The sequence below is a fragment of the Bubalus kerabau genome, chromosome 9 (genome assembly GCF_029407905.1).
Source record: "Bubalus kerabau isolate K-KA32 ecotype Philippines breed swamp buffalo chromosome 9, PCC_UOA_SB_1v2, whole genome shotgun sequence".
NCBI lineage: Eukaryota > Metazoa > Chordata > Mammalia > Artiodactyla > Bovidae > Bubalus > Bubalus kerabau.
In genome coordinates this window covers 29,476,336-29,494,719 of record NC_073632.1, presented here as the reverse complement: position 1 = coordinate 29,494,719, position 18,384 = coordinate 29,476,336, and positions in this window count along the sequence as shown.

Here is an 18,384-nt window from a genome sequence, read left to right as displayed (position 1 = left end):
CTCCATGCTCCCAATGCAGGGGGCCTGGGTTTGATCCCTGGCTGGGGAACGACAGCCCACATGCTGCAGCTAACAATCCTGCATGCCGCAACAAAGACTGAAGATCCTGTGGGCTGCAACTGAGACCCGGTGCAACCAAATAAATAAATAAAAATAAATAATAAAAACAACAACAACAACAAAATACTTGATTAGTCAAGGCAGGTGAAATGTATTAAATCCAGAGTTTCAAGAAGAAATATGTTTGCCATCCATTAGAACGGTCCAAGACACTCAAAATATGTGCTTTGACTTGCAGCATCAGGATCACCTGGGGATTTGTTAGAAGTACACATTCTCAGGGTTACCACAAGACCTGTTGAATCAAAATTTCTAGGAGTGGGGCCAGGGAATCCAGATTTAACAAGACTTTCAGATGATTCTGATACACACCAAAGTGTTGACATGCCTACTTAAGTGATCTGCACGTCAACACACTGGAGTTGCTGAGATGGCAAAACAGAGAAATGAACAGAAACTAACATTTATGGAGGATCTACCACATTCCAGGGGCTTTCAGCTTTCCAGGTGGCTCAGAGGTAAAAAATCCTCCTGCCAATTCAGGAGACACAGGTTTGATCCCTGTCAGGAATATCCCTTGGAGAAAAAAAGTGGCAACCCACTCCAGTATTCTTGCCTGGAGAATCCCATGGACAGAGGAGCCTGGTGGGCTATAGTTCATGGGGTTGTGAAAGAGTCAAACACGACTTAGCAACTAAACAACAACAATAGCGATGATCCAGGGTCTGTTTGAAGTGTTTCTTCCCTCCCAATAGTCCTTTGATGTAGATAGTTCTAGATAATTTGGATGCTAGGTAATAGATCCCTGGAGGAAGGCATGGCAACCCACTACAGTATTCTTGCCTAGAGAATCCCATGGACAGAAGTGCCTAGCAGGCTACAGTCCATAGCATCGCAAAGAGTTGGACACCACTGGACAGGGAGGCCTGGCATGCTGCGATTCATGGGGTCACGAAGAGTCGGACACGACTGAGTGACTGAACTGAACTGAACTGAACTGAAGCGACTAAGCAGCAGCAGCAGTAGCAGATAATAGATAGATTAATAGTCATAGCTAGACAGGAAAGGAGAGGGAAAGAGAAAGGAAGGGAGAGAGGGAGGGAGAAGAGGGAGAGAGAGGGGAGGAAAGAAGGAAGAGAAGGAGGAAAGAGAGTGAAGATAAAAAGGAAAGAGGAGGAGAAGGGAAAGGAAGGGAAGGAGGGAGGGGAGGGAAGGAAACCAGATTTCAGGGTTGTTAATGGAATATGTAACTTTCATGCCGCTGATGTGAGGGTGAGTTAGAACTCAATTTCCTCTTTGATTTCAAAGCCCAGCTTTCTTCCTTCTTTATCCATTCTGCCGCACTAAGCAATACAGATAAGCAACTAACATTTCTATGGTGTCAATAAAATTTAATTGTTTGGGCCACAAGAAAAAAAGTCACTGGAGAAATTACAGAGTTCACTGCTCTTTTCACAGACTGGCATTTTTCACAGAATTATTATGAACCAAAAAGTCATCCAATTTCTAAAATCTTGGAATAACTTTGTCCACCGTGAAATCCAGAGAGGCTGTGGGAAGAAAAGCATTTGTCAGTGCAGAATGTGGCCATAGAGCCAGAAGAGAAAGTTTTGGTCAAGACATTTGGATTGATAATAAAAATTCCCAGTCACTTTAAAATTTTTTAGTTGATTATGTGTTATGTTTTCTAAAATGAGTTTCCAGATAAAGTTTCAGGAAGAGGTCTGAATAAAATGTTCTTGCAACTGTTTCTTTTCCCTTCATGTTTTCTTTTTGAATACTTCTCTTTTTGGCCAGGAAGAATTTTTCTTGTGCCTGACAAAATAAGCAAAATGCAAACTAGACAGAGAGAATAATGTACTTTCAAAAATTACTGTATGAATGTATTTATTATGGCCAATAAAAACTTTTCCGTAGAAATCCAAAGACTTCATTTCAGCTGCCTTAATTGTATCTAGTGTGTGAGCAGGTAGGAAGGAGACTAATGCATTTCCACACTGAGGCAAAACATGAAGATCACATGAACTCCTGAGGTCTGGATGAGCTGAGGCCCGCTTTGGTGGCTGCTGGTGGTCATCAGGGGTCATGGGCCCAGAGTGCCGGTGTGGCCTGGGAGGGCCTATGTCCTGCCAAATGGTATATCTTTCCTGAGCAGGGTGAAGGCCTCTGGTTTTCCCTTCCTGTGGTCATTTGAGATCTCTGTGATGATTATAGCATCCAGAAGGCAAATGTGAACAAGTCAGTCATTGCATCAAAAGGACAAATGGTCTCTTTCCCACTAGACTGTGATGATATTTATGTGACCTTAGTCCTAGGGACTTCTTTATTTGAACCATGTGGGCTGGAGAAAAATCATGAATTCTCTTTAATACTAGTTTTTTGGAACCTATTGATGAATTTTTCTGTGTGGCTTATTGAAGCACATCCAATATTCTGATAAGTTTTCTTTTCTTCTTTTTTCCCTTCTGGTTGTGGCTGTTTCGCAGGTTCTCATGTTTCTATAGATTATTTTAGAGCTCCTATTCTCTGCTGAAAGTTGATCAAAGCATGAAATAGAACATATATTATGCTTTTATAGCTAGGTTCTCAAATTTCAATGCTAATTGTTTCCATGAGGTTTTCTACAGCGAGTGACAGAATTTCTCATTTTATAATATAGTCTTTTGTCAGTCACCACACTGGTTGCCTTCCTGAAGAGCTCAACAAATACTTTCTTGCACTCTGTGTGTGTGGCTGTATCAGCCCAATGCCATGGCCACCACGTGAAAATGGGATCAGAGATTTCAACCCCCAGGTGTTTGGAATTCTCTATTCAACTGAAGCTTGCAGATAAGGTACTTGGTCTCTCATTGTCCAGAAGACACACTGAAGACATGCTGCAAAATTAATGCTTTCAAACTGTGGTGCTGGAGAAGGCTCTTCAGAGTCCCTTGGACAGCAAGGAGATCAAACCAGTCAATCCTAAAGGAAATCAACCCTGAATATTCATTGGAAGGATTGATACTGAAGCTGAAGCGCCAATACTTTAGCCACCTGATGCGAAGAGCCGACCCACTGGGAAAGACCCTGATGCTGAGAAAGACTGAGAGCAGGAGGAGAAGCGGACGGCAGAGGATGAGATGGCTGGATGTCAGCAGTGAGTCAGTGGACATGAGTTTGAGAAACCCTGGGAGATAGTGAAGGACAGAGAAGCCTGTTGTGCTGCCATCCGTGGGGTTGCAAAGAGTCGGACATGACTGAGCAACTGAACAACAAAGAAAACACACCCATCCTTCTCTTGATACAGATATTAGCTTACTGTTACAGATATCTGATACAGATATTAGTTTGCTTAGCTGTTGTTCAGTCGCTTAGTCGTGTCGAACTCTTTGTGATCCCACGGATTGCAGCACTACAGGCTTCCCTTTCTTTCACCATCTTCTGGAGTTTGCTCAAACTCATGTCCACCAAGTCGGTGATGTGTGCTTAGTATTTGTGGAAAATCTCTGACATCATCAGTGGTAACTTCAGCAGTTCAGATGGAGGGGCAATTTCCTAGACAAATAACACACCAAGTCTGCTCTTTCCCTACTTCGAGAGAAATGGGACTTGTGCCATCTCCAAATGTAACCCTAACTCTGTCCTCAACACGATGACTCATCATGTGGGTTATTAAGCAAGACATTTGATTACAACTTCAGCTGAATTCAATAAATATTTACTGAACCCTATATTTGGCTTTCTGGATAAATGTAATGCCCTCAGGGAGTGTCTAGTCCTGTAAATTGTAGTGGAAGCAAGGCACAGTTACAACCTAATCACAGTCCCAGGAGCACAGACTTTCTTTAGGATTCAAGATGATAGATGATGAGCATGACAACAATGAAATCACTGAAAATTGCATATTGTGACATCACTTTGTGCCAGAGAGGATGCTAAGCTCTTTATCTGTTTCTGTATGTTGGTTACTTTAATCCTAAAAAATGCCCCAAACCAAAACAATCTCTATATATTACTATTTTCCTATTACATTGGAGGAAAATGAAGCTCAAAGATGAATTAATCAGATGAATGAACCCTGACCACTCACCATAGCTAAAGCCTGGCTATGTGGTCTGTAGCCTCTCCTTTTTCATTCTGGACATTTCCAGTCCCCAAACTGGCAATTATAATGTTGGCATTTCGATGGAGAGAGCTATTTGGGGACAGATATTGACTAGCTTGATTTTTTATAAAAGGTATGAGTTATACATATGAATTAAATGCAAGATGAAAAGAGATGGGAATTAGTGAACTGATACAGTCATAGGATAACAGCAACCACTTAAAAGGACATATTTTATTAAGCCAATATCTAGATAATTACCATTTTAAATATTCTATGTAAAGTTACCTTTCCAATCCTACAGAAGCCCTATTATCCCCATTTTACAGTTGAGGAAATAGCCTAGAAATTCTGAAAGGAGGCAACAACTAAGCAAAATTGGAAGTGTGAGTAATAATTAGCCAAATAAAAGGATTAGAATAAGGTGTGCATGTCAGGATAGTTTAAAATATGCTGCAGTAAGATGTATCTCAACATTCTTAAGGACTTAAAGCAAACAACACAGGTTTATTTCTCCTTTATGCTTCATGTCCACCTCAGGATATTGTTCTGACACAGGCACTGAAGCTAGTCCATTCCCCATGCTCTGGAATGTAACTCGATGCCTTGGCAGAAAGAGGGAAGATGGAAAATCATGCATTTGCTCCTGAGAGCTTCTGTTTGGATGTGACACATTGCTTGCCTGTGACTCACCTTTCATTGGTCAAAGCAAGTCACATGATCATGGTTAAGTCCAGGAAGTAGGGAGTGCTATCCTACTATGGACCAGGAGGAGGATATTTAGAAATGGTGGTGAATAGTACTAATAACTGCCACAGGGAGAGAGACCAGAAGAATGTTCCAAGCAGAGCCAATAGTCAAGGCTTAATAAAGTTCTTTGTGAATTGAAAACTATAAACATATTGATAATGGAAGCCAGGTTATAAAGATTCTTGTAGCCACTTTTACAAGCGTGGATTTTATTTCTTCATAGAGAAGCTTTGGAGGCTCTAAGAAGAAGAATGATTGTCAGGTTTTGTTTCACACAGGTTATTATGGCTTTGGTGCAGTGGATAAATTTGAAGAAGTCAAAGAGACTCAACTAGAAGAAGATTAAAATTATGAGACCGAACTATGTTGGAGATATAGTTTAATATATCAGAGGAGACAATATTAATAAATATTTATGAGGTATAGTTAAAGGAACTTTTTAATGGAATATGGAGGATAGCAAACTCACAGATTTCAGATTTGGTGGATGTTGATTCATTAAATGATATAGGGACAGGATTGAGGGCAGAATGTTCTTTGGATATTAGTCTGTGGATCTCACAAGATTGGAAATGTCTAACAAGTATTTGTAAATGGGAGCCTGAACCCTGAGTCATGGATGGAGATTTAGTTTTGGAAGTCACTAGGATTTTGGATACAGAGGTAATTAAAATCCTGACAGTCCAAAGAGAAGCTCTATTTTGAGAAAAACAGAGGATCAAGGGTGAAACTTAGAAACTCCAACATTTAGAAAAGAGACAAAGCAGGAGTTCATGAAAGAGATTAAGAAAGAATGGCAAAAATAGAGAGGAAAGAGAGAGAAATCCACAAAGTTAGTTAGTCAATCCAGAAAGATAAATTCTTTGTGTCCTTAGAGTTTTAGTAATCACTGCTATTGACACACTTTACAAAAAACAATATTGAAGTATGATTGACATACAAAAAAATTCACTTAGTTAATGTACATGCTTTGCTGCATTTGGGCTTATGCAGACGCCTGCAAAGACATCACTACTATCAAGGTAATGGACATATCTGTTACCTCCAAAAGTTTCCTTGTGTCCCTTTTTATTTAACTTTTTTGTAGGTAAAAACACTTGACATGAGATCTACTCTAATAATAAAATTTTAACTGCACATCTCAGTACCACACTACAGGTGCTGTGTTGTACAAGAACTGGTATACATTCCAGTTATACAAGATGAATAAGATCCACTGATACAATTTTCTAGAACATATCAGTTGATTGGTTGGGGAAAAGTAAATTTCAGTGGATTGAGGAATGATTGGGTAGTATCAGAAGGAAGACTGTGAATAAACCACACTGTCAAAAAGTTTGATTGAAAAGAAAAGGAATAATAAAACAGTATATCGATGAGGTCATAGAGATAGGAGATTTTATAAAGTTGAAGACTCTTGGGCATATGTATAAGTTATGGAGAAAGAGATGGTGATGTTGGGAGTACAGGAGATGGAGATGCGAACAAATTTTCCTAAATAGTCAGCAATTATTGTTTTGATAAATGAGCACTTTGCTACAGATTGTGAAAGGGACACTTTACTCTTTCAAGAAAAAAATCAATATATACAAAGTAATAAAATCCTTATGAAAGAATGGTTCAGTGAACTGAGTTGGAGCTTCCAAGGCTGAAGGTTTTAATCATGGCCAGATGATTGATTTACTGTATAATTTGGGCAAGTTATTTTAATTTCCATTGGCTAAGAGGCATGCAAATTTTAGTTAACTCAAGTTGAACTTATCTCTCTGTCTTGTCTTTCACGTTTATAATATAAGGGTAAGCCAACCCCTGAATAACTAGGACAGATAATTAGCTAGGATGTTTGCAATAAAAAATATTTTGCAAAGAAAAAATGCTGCACAAACATTTCTCAAAAACATGTTATCTTACATATAATTTCAAACCACTTTACGGTATATCCTTTTTTGTGCCTAAAAGCCTAGTTTTGAAAAAAAAATCGATACTGGTGGAATTTCAAAGAGTGGAAAAGTATGGGTGTTATTTATAAAAGAGTCAGATAGGGAAACCATAATCAAGAATTCTCCTGAATTTATTTTAAACACCACGGGTTAGCAGATCCTACCAGCCCTATGAAAACCCTGAAATAACACCTTTGTAACCATCTGGTTCAGACTTGCTTTCTGATATTATCCCCATCAGCAATTCGCCTCTATGAAACGGGGCAGCCCTCTGGCCCTTGCTTAGTTTGCAAGCTGTCTGCTTGTCACATATGCTCCATGCTGCAGTGTAGAAAGAAAGTATTTTTTGCTGCCCCTCCATACTTTAGTTCGCTTTCTAATTTAACAGCCGTTGAGGCTTGTTCATCCCTGCCTGGCTGCTAGCCTGGCAAGCTTCCTTGCAAAGCTGTGGGGATACAGCCCTTCCTCTGCTTGCAGCTCTAGCCTTAATTTGAAACAAGAAATTTAAAATTGTAGTTCTTATTCACGTGAAATGTATTTTCATTTGATTGCTGGTGGTGACTTTGGGCACTGGGCTGAGACAAAGTCCTAACCCACTCCAACCCAATAGGGAAAAATATGGTGATGAAAAACTGATGTCTAGGAATTTCCTGGTGGTCCAGTGGTGAGGACTCTGTGCTTTCACTGTCGAGGGCCCGGGTTGAATCTCTGGTTGGGAACTAAGATCCCACAAGCTGTGTGGTGTGGCCAAAAATAGAATAAAAAATAATTGATGTCTACTGTGGGTATTGAAATAGGAGGGGCAGCATGCTACCCGGTATTTACCATCCCCACTGTTGGGCCACACTTAGGGCATCTATAACCAGGAGTTCTATTTCTAATTAGAAATTCTAGCCCTAATTATCAAGGGCTTTTCTGTCTTGTTTCATGTTCTGGGAACTTTATCCTATGTTATGCCCTATATCAGAGTCAATCTTAGTAACTGTAGTGACTCGGTTGGGTCTTAAACTATGACAAGTTCCTGTCATATTTAAGGCCTTTACATGAAAAAAAAAAAAAAAAAAAAAAGGATTAACAAGCGAAGGTTCTTGTCCATATGCAAGAGTTGTTTCAGTTTGTTTTCTTCTCTGGTTTATTGGCTGTGGTTACTTTTCAATTTCAAAGCCTATGATGGGTTTTCATGTGGCTGACTACCTGTAAAATCATTACTGTAAGCTGGTTGGGTAGAGAGAGAAAAGGAGGATTTATGAAAGCCACAGCTTTATCTCTACCAAATGGAAAATAATCTCTATGTTTGAAACAGGATATTCCTTATGAAATAAAATACTTTGAAAACTAATTAAACTTAAAAGCTTTTGCATAGGAAAGGAAACCATTGACAAAACAAAAAGACAACCTACTGAATGGGATAAAATATTTGCAAATGATATGATCGATCAGGGATTGATATCCAATATATACAAACAGCTTATACAACTCAACATCAAAACCCAAAAAACTTAATTAGGAAATGGGCAGAACTGAATAGACGTTTTTCTAAGGATGAAATGCAGACAGTCAACAGGCACATGAAAAGATGTTCAATATTTCTAATCATCAGGGAATGTCTGCCAATTTTCTTTTCATTGTAAAGGTATGCTTTTTCCTAACTCATTAATAAGTAATCTCTGGGATAACATTTTGGTATTGTGTAACTATACATTCCCCAACACATTTTCACCCAGTAGTTTTAGCATGCTTTGGATGATCATTGTCTGAGTCACATTGGAGACTGAAAACTAAAATTTCTTAATTTTATTATTCCAGCTCTACTCGCATGCATATATGTGTGTGCTCAATCATGTCTGACTCTTTGTGACCCCATGGACTGTAGCCTTCCAGGCTCCTCTGTCCAAGGAATTCCCAGGCAAGAATACTAGAATGAGTTGGCATTTCCTACTCCAGGGAATCTTCCCACCCAGGTATCAAACCTATGTCTTGCGTCTCCTGAATTGGCAGGCAGATTCTTCACCTCATGCCATTGGCTAACATTGTTTTGTGAAGATTGAAGATAAGACACCCTTCTTTAGGATTTCTATGGTCTCATGGACTTTTGAAAATTGAATTCATTTCCCCCTAACTTTTTAAATTCCCAGGTTGTCCCATGTTAGGCCTTTCATGCTTGCAGCTTTTGCTTTAGACCTGCACTTACATTCTCTGCACATTTTCTTTGCTTTCTGACATTCCATGTTCCAGGTTGACCTTGTACATTCTCCATCTGATCTAGAATTAGCCATTTCCCCAGGGAACATTTCTTCTTTTCAGTGGTGAACAGTACTTTGAAACCAAGGTCAAAGTATGTTTGACCTAGCATGTCACTAGTATGTTCATTTCCTCTGGGTGACTTTGCTTCTGGGCCTCTTCAATGGACAGAGCTAGGCATGTACATATTTTTAAAAGCATGAGTTATGCCAAATATCAAAATGAATCCGCCACAGGTATACATGGCAAAACTAATACAATTATGTAAAGTTTAAAAAATAAAATAAAATTAAAAAAAAAATAAAAGCATGAGTTAATGCTGGCGACTCTACTGCAAATGCAGACCTCAGAGCCCCTGAACTTCCCCATTCCATGTTTATACATTGCTTTTCCTACAGTGAGAAGCTGGATTCCTAATACCATCAATATATTTACTCATTTGCTTTATCCTGCAATATACACTCAAAATAATAATTTTAAGAAAAAACAACCAAATCTGCCAAGTCATGTTCATGATATTTTTGTTGTTCTTTTTACCCTGAGAAAGTATCTCATAAAAGGTATGTTGTTGTTGTTATTTAGTTGCTAAGTTGTGTCCGACTCTTTTGTGAAGCCACAGACCATAGTCTTCCCAGCTCCTCTATCCATGGGATTTTCCAGGCAAGAATACTGAAACAGTGAGTTGCCATTTCCTTCTTCCAGGGATCTTCCCAACCCAGAGATCAAACCCGGGTCTCCTGCATTGGCAGGCAGATATGTTACCACTGAGCCACCCACCTGAGAAACCCCACAAAGGATATATAGTCAGAGAAATATGTCCAAGAACAAGATGAAGAGACAGAGGAATAGCCAGCAGATAAAGGAACAGGATAAATGCCCACCAAACCAAACAAAAGAGGAAGAGATAGGGAATCTACCTGATAAAGAATTCCGAATAATGATAGTGAAATTGATCCAAAATCTTGAAATTAAAATGGAATCACAGATAAATAGCCTGGAGGCAAGGATTGAGAAGATGCAAGAAAGGTTTAACAAGGACTTAGAAGAAATAAAAAAGAGTCAATATATAATGAATAATGCAATAAGTGAAATTAAAAACACTCTGGAGGCAACAAATAGTAGAATAACAGAGGCAGAAGATAGGATTAGTGAATTAGAAGATAGAATGGTAGAAATAAATGAATCAGAGAGGATAAAAGAAAAACGAATTAAAAGAAATGAGGACAATCTCAGAGACCTCCAGGACAATATTAAAGGCTACAACATTCGATTTTAAGAAGTCTTTTTAAAAATGTGTTTATCACTGTAGTATAACATTGTCTGTTCCTGATTGAATTAAATTTATGTTTTTTTTCATCCTGTTGATATAATTTTATATTTGAATATGTGAATACTTACACGGCTCAAAAACTCCCCAAGCCATAAAAAAGTTGTTCTCAAAAAAGTTCTCACATACTTTCCAATTCCTGTAACCACTCCATTCCTCCTGCTCTGACTTCACATAGGGAATCATTTATATTAGTTTCTAGTTCAATATTCCTGTTTTTCATCAATGGTTTGCCATTTCCTACATGTATCTATATATAAAGAAAAAGCAACTCTATGTCTGTATATATTCATTCTCAGAGATGATCCTCCTTCTTTTCTATAATTCTCCTGTAGGAGAATATTCTCTTGTGTGGATATAGTAGGGTTTCTTCAGCCAGCCTCCAATGGATAGACCTGGGTGGTTTCCTATATTTTGCCCTGACAAATAATGGCACTGTGAATAACCTTTTATATATGATATTTTTGTATCTGTAGCAGTTTATCCCTTGAGGTAAGTTCTTAAAAGTGGAACTTCTGGGTCAAAAGGTGCTTTGATAAATATCGCCAAACTCTCCTCCTTAGTGGTTGTATGATTTTTTGCATTCCTACCAACAATGTTTGAGAGTCTTTTTCCATAGTGTAGCTAACAGAGTGCATTATCAAACTTTGAACTTTAGGAATAGATTTTTAAGAAAGTTTTTCTAGGAAATTCTTTTTTAAAAAATTTATTTCATATCAGAGTATAGCCAATTAAAAATGCTGTGATAGTTTCAGGTGGACAGCAAAGCAATTCAGGCATATATATATACATGTACCCATTCTCACTCAAGCTCTCTTCGCATCCAGGCTGCCACATAACATGGAGCCGAGTTCCCAAAAGTTTTCGAGGTAATTCTGATGTGCAGTCAGATTGGGAACCATTGGCCTAGATTGTCAGCAGATCTATGAGATTGCAATTTAATTTTCCTCAGTTTGATATTTGGTGTTAAGGATTAAACACTGTGTGATACCTGAATAAAAAATATACCCCATGCTCACTTTAAAAAGGATCTTTCCTGTTGGGAGTAACATATATGCAATACTATATATAAATTAGATAAAAACAAAAAGCAAGTACCTACTGTATAGCACAAGGAGCTATACTTGATGTTTTGTAATAATATTTGGGAAAATGATGTGAAAAAGTATATGTATACTTTTTTACTTTGCTGTACACCTGAAGCAATGCAACACTGTAAATCAACTATACTTCAATAAAAATCCAAGCAAAAAAATAGATAAATAAAAATAAAAAGATGTTTTTTGCCTGTTTGACATCATTTTAGATCCTTACTGATGTGATAATGTCCACTCTGGACTGAGGCCTATTTAGGTATCAGCAGGGAGCATTTCCAGGGGACCCAGCATCTAAGTTGAGTCATTCAAGTTACTATGCATTCAAACAACAGTGTCAAAATGAAGTGACAGAGTCGAGGTACCATATTTCAAAGGTTCTAAGATGAGATGGCTGGATGGCATCACCGACTCGATGGATGTGAGTTTGAGTGAACTCCGGGAGTTGGTGATGGACAGGGAGGACTGGCGTGCTGCAATTCATGGGGTTGCAAAGAGTCGGACATGACTGAGCGACTGAACTGAAGACATTCTTTAAAATAAAATAAAAAAAAACTCCTTAATCAGTTTTTATCTTACTAGTTGATGATATATCATGATTAAATTGGCAGCTTTTTCTCTCTCTTGTAGGACAGTTTCTACTATCTTTAATATGGAATTTTAGAAGTAAGAGGGTAATTAATTGAAAAGAATCAAAGTGGCACTCTAGGCAAATTATATGCATGTCTCTTAGTGATCTTGGACACATATATAATCAGAGTAGAGGAGAATGTGGTCAATCTCTGATGGCTCTGTCCTAAACCCTATGACCTGGGGTGACGACAGGCAGTCTTGGTTCCTGGATTCCTTTGCCTCCCTTCCATGTTCTCCCCTCAATTCTCAATTGCCTCTGACGATTGGTTATGGGGCCTCATGGACTGCCTCCCTTTGCCCCAGCATCTAGCTGTTTATAAGAAACAGAGTTCACTGTCTTAACTTCTAAGATTGTTCTCTGCCACAGCCACTACTGCAATACTTTTTCTCAGCCAGGTGCTGTGCTCTTCACCTATGTGCAGAGCCACCTGCATCCCAAGGCCAGCAATGGATTTCCTAACCAGGAAGGAACCCCAGCCTTACCTTCAAGGTCAGTAGCCTCCCTGGCCACATCTCCTTTGTGGAGCTGACCATATGTGCCTGTCTGCTTTTCTGCACAGTCTCCATACAGTGACCACATGGTCCCCATGGCTGGCCTCACAGTGGACACTCATTCTGGTCCAGTGCCCAGGTCTGCTCTACTGCCACCAACAGTCTATGGCCATAGGAAGTCTCCTTGCCTGCTGGGTTAAAACTCTCGGACAAGCCAGTTATGCTCATTCTGTGGTTTCAAAAAGAAAGAATTTCTTGACATGTTTCAACTACAAAGACTTCATCCTAACAATAATCAGATTGCCCTTTAATTCCACTTTTAAATTTCCCTTATAATATATGTCCAACAGAGTGACAGCCAAGCAGATGAAATCAAGCCTCTCAGAATTTAGAATCTATTTTTTTTTTTTTAATGTATGGCAGGTTTTTGAAGTATGCTTTGTAATAGTTGCTTTTGTTTTTGTCTTTACTACTGCTATCTGAGGGTAACATCACAGCAGTAGCCCAAAATATTTTGGAATCTGAGTAGTGTGAGCTGTTGGGGGAAAAGTGCTTATGACAGTATCTAGAAAAACAGCAAGTGGGAATTTGCTGTGTGACACAGGGAGCTCAACCCAATGCTCTGTAACAATCTGGGGGGTGAATGGGGAGGGAGGTGGGAGGGGGGATCAGGAGGGAGGGGACACATGTATATCTGTGGCTGATTCATGTCGATGTATGGCAGAAACCAACATAATACTGTAGTTATCTTCCAATTTAAAAAATGTTAATTGAAAATTTTATTTGAATTTAAATTTGTCAACCCCACTCACATTTCATAAAGATTTTCAATTCAATGTCTATCTTGAATGCAAACTAATTGTTCTCTCAATGTACTCAGCTCTATTTGATATGATTAAATCTAGTGTTTTTGGTGATAAAAATATTCTTTTGTATGTGAAATCCTTTACATTCCTGGCTGTCTTTCAGATGGTCACTGGGAATAAAAATATGGAGGAGAGGCTGAGAAAATATTTCAGGCAGAGGGAAGCCATGTAGGAAGGACACAGACAGAAAAAAAGAACTGTGCAAAGAAGATACTGGAAAGTAAACTGTAAGGCATGAAAGCGAAAAGGAGGAAACTGGAGAGACTGGTTAGAAGCCAAGCAAGACACTTAAAACTTGCTTCTTAAAGTTCCTGAACACAATTCTGTGAAGCCAGGGCCTTACTAATGTCTGTGGAAGCTTTATTATGTGCTGGTCCCTCCGCAGTCAAGACAGTAGCTATCAGCTCCTGAAGGGTGGTATGGAAGTGACTTTTAAAGAGATCAAGATCACATATAGGGAGGCTGGTAGAAAAACTGCTGTAAATATTCAGATGAACTTGAACTCGGATCATTATGGACATCAAGGCTGTCACATTTCAATTTGCTTTTGGACTCCAGCTCCTGATATGTTCAGTTCAGTCACTCAGTCATGTCTAACTCTTTGCAACCCCATGGACTGCAGCACACCAGGCCTCCCTGTCCATCACCATCTCCCAGAGTTTACTCAAACTCATGTCCATTGAGTCGGTGATGCCATCCAACCATCTCATCCTTTGTCTTCCCCTTCTCCTCCCACCTTCAATCTTTCCCAGCATCAGGGTATTTTCCAATGAGTCAGTTCTTCTCATGAGGTGGCCAAAGTATTGGAGTTTCAGCTTCAGCATCAGTCCTTCCAATGGATATTCAGGACTGATCTCCTTTAGGATGGAGTGGTTGGATCTTCTTGCAGTCCAAGGGACTCTCAAGCATCTTCTCCAATACCACAGTTCAAAAGCATCAATTCTTTGGTGCTCAGCTTTTTTCATAGTCCAACTCTCACATCCATACATGACTATTGGAGATAGTCATGACTATCTGGACCTTGACTAGATGGACCTTAGTTGTCAAAGAAATGTCTCTGGTTTTTAAAATTCTGTCTAGTTTGGTCATAAATTTTCTTCCAAGGAGTAAGCGTCTTTTAATTTGTTAAAACTAACAAATGTGTTAAAACTGATATGTTAAAACTAACCAAATTCTTAAGTTGCTAAACTTCAACTTGTGTTTTTGATTTCCTCTTATAGAAATGTCTCTGATAAGTTATACCTTCATACTTATGTGTAAGCAAGTAAGTGTAAAGATACAAGTAACCAAAAGAAAATTCACTGTGGGCTTGGAAAGGATACATTGGGTAGGTATTCACCCAGAGAAGGCAATGTATACAAATGTAAATACAATTGCTATAATAGATGATAAAAGATATTACCGTAGCAATTATGCCAAAGACAATGTCAGAAAGAAAAGAGAACTTAGGGTATATAACGGAGAAGGCAATGGCACCCCACTCCAGTACTCTTGCCTGGAAAATCCCATGGACAGAGGAGCCTGGAAGCCTGCAGTCCATGGGGTCACTGAGGGTCGAACACGACTGAGCAACTTCAGTTTCACATTTCACTTTCATGTATTGGAGAAGGAAATGGCAACCCATTCCAGTGTTCTTGCCTGGAGAATCCCAGGGACGGGGGAACCTGGTGGGGTGCTGTTTATGGGGTCGCACAGAGTCGGACACGACTGAAGTGACTTAGCAGTAGCAGTAGCAGGGTATATAAAAGAATTGTGCAGGCACTTTTATTTCTAAATGGAAACCAACAAAGGCACATATACAGAAAAGACTGAAAATCAGTCTTTTTGGTTTGAACTGAAGATGAATTGATTTTTTTTCCTAGCCCCATAGTTAGGATAATAAAGAAACTAAAAAAACCTAAGTTGTTCACACCTGAGAGGGTGTGAACTAGAATAAGTCCCTATTTGTAAGCAACAGGAAACTTTAACTTAAAAATGAAAGGAAATTTATTGACTAATGTGATTGAAAAATATAGAGACAAGGCAGACTTCAGACATAATTTTACTCTAACACATGGTATTGTTGTGAATGATTTTCTCCATTTTCTCCCTCTGGGCATCTGGCTTATTTTTAGGCTGGCTTCCCTTACAATAAATGCTAGAACCTCCCAGGACCACATGCTTCCTCATGTATTTCTGAAACAGGGCCAATAACTTCTTCAGCAGTCATAGACTGAAAATCCTGAACTTCAATTCTATCAGCTATCATCACCATGTGACTGCCCTTGAATCACTGGCTATGACCAGTGGGTAGTCTGTATCCATCACTGAACCAATAACTTTGACAAGAAGATTCTGTTATTTCAATTGACTCAGATCAATCAGAGTCCACTCCGGGTAGTCTTATTCAGGTTACTCAGCCAAGGGGGTCCATAGCGACTAGAATCTGGCCCACAATCTGCTTTCCAAGCTGTGCATCCTCACCTTGGGTTGTATTTTCTGGAAGAAGGACAGTCTTTTTATAATTCACATAGAAGCATAATCCTACCTGTAGGAATAGGTCTGCGTAGGACCTATTTAAAATGTAAATAGGAAATTTACATTTTTCCATGTCACATAGAGGTGCCTATGTGAGATTACCAGTGGATATGACCCTGGATTTGAGAGATCAACCCCAACTTTTTTTTTTTTTCTTATCTATTTGGTACTTCAGATTCAGGCTCCACCCTGCTATTTTTCTAAGAATCTGACCTGCATCAATGGATTCCCTATCCTCTGATCCCAGTTGTCAGGCTCAAGCACAAGTTTGCTGTGGGCTGGCTGCATCCCTTCACCATAGGACAAGCTCTTGCCAACAGTCTTCCCCACATGTGTTTCTGTCTCTGCCCTTTGTCTTTGGGTTCTGTGAACTGCTTCCTCCCCTTGCCTCTTTAGGCCCCAAATGACACAATTCCTCCTCCTGACTCTGCTGTTCCTAGTGTCAGCTTCAAAAATACTCACAACCTCAAAATTGAGAGTTATGTTTTAGTTGGCAAAAATTTTTAGGATTTAAGCCTGGGAGCCAGCATCTCAAGTATTCCTGAGAGAACCACTCCAAGGAGGCGAGGGGAGGAGCCAGGTTAAATAGAAGTTTTGCAACAAAAGGCAGGTAGTCTGAATATCAAATGGTGATTGTTAATTAAAGGAAACCAGGTATCCCAAGTTAAGGAATTTAGAGCTTTCTACCTAGGGAAAGATGCAAGAGTCTGGGCTCACTGAAATCATTCCTTTCATGTACATCTCAGCTATGGGGCCAGTATGTATTTTCACATCCTAAGCTTCCTTTCCTCAGGACTCACCCTAGGCTGTGGCTGCAGTCTGATTGTTGCCAGATTGAAAGTATCCTTCTCCTTCTTGAGTGCCCAGAGGGCTCAGGGGCTCACACTGGAGGACTGTAATCACTGATGACTGACTCATTGTTTACTGATATGGCAGGAAATATTCCATTTCTCACTAGCCTCCAGGTGTCTTTCTCCTTGCTTTGCCCTCACCTTTGTAGACAGTACCTCTACTAATCTCTCCTCAAAGGACCCTGTGTGATATGCTTCCTCATGGGGGAGTACCTTGCTGAGTGATGGAAAGTAGCCACAGTGCCTCCAATGCCCCATAGTCACCTTGTCACCTTCTGGTTCTCTGGAAAGCCAAACTCAGTTGGTCCAGGTAAAAATCTAGGTACAAAGGGAAAATTTCATTTGGTAATGATCTATAGGGCTTTTCTGGTAGTTCAGTGGTAAAGAATCTGCTGGCAAGTGCAGGAGATTATGGGCTCGATCCCTGGGTCAGGAAGATCCCCTAGAGAAGGAAATGGCAACCTACTCCCAGTAATCTGCCTGGGAAACCCCACAAACAGAGGAGCCTGGTGGGCTACAGTCCATGGGGTCACAAAAAAGTGGGACATGACTTAGTGGCTAAACAACAACAACAACAAACGGCAACAACAATGACCTCTACTTAAAACGCCAAAGGTCTAAGTTTGAGAAAACTAGAGAAAAACAGTTCTACATCAGGATATGTTACTCTAAACTTGGAGATATATGCATCTTCTAAATTAGACAGATTAGAATGCTGAAATGTTCCAGATCACTTCTGGTGAAAAGCCACAGACAATATTTTATCAGGCCAAAAGAAGAAAGGAGGAAATGAAAGAGCTCAGAAATCTCAGGAGAGCTCGTCCAACACTCTACCTTTATCTTAGATCATTTCTGTAGATTATGGCTCTGTTCATCAGGATTGGATACACCTAAATGGGGGAGTTTTTAGCTGAGGAAAACAGAATGCCTCAACTAAGAAAAAGAATGCATTGTGAGTTTGTCTTGAAGTCTGTCTGTGATGCACAACTTTCTTAAGCCAACATTTTAACCTGGTGAGCAAACAGTTCAGGGCTGCCCTTAGCAGAGAACCATAAATTAAAGATAAGCAATGGTTCAGATTTTCCACAGCCTTGACTTAGAAGTAAGTCCGGAATCCCAACCAAATCTGCATTTGGTTAAGCAATTTGGCACAGTTTTATACTTTGAAGCATTAAACTATAATTATAAGACATTTTTATTTCATTCATTCTTATTGTCCCTAGAGTAGATATAACTAGGGAAGTCACTTCCTTCTCTTTAAAGGAAACGAACTAACAAACAAAAAACTCAGCAAATAAATAAGAACAAAGAGAAAATATGCAAGACAAAATTTGGTGAACCTGGGAAACTGTGCATATGGCATGTTTTATAGTTTGATCAACATAAAAAAACTGATTGTATTAGTACATCAGAAGGACTCAAATACTCAAAAGGTAATCTGGAGGCACCTCTCATCAGAAAAAAAAAAAGTTCCTCTGACAAATCCAAATAATCAAGAGTGGTGTTAAACTCCTTACAATCAGGTTTTT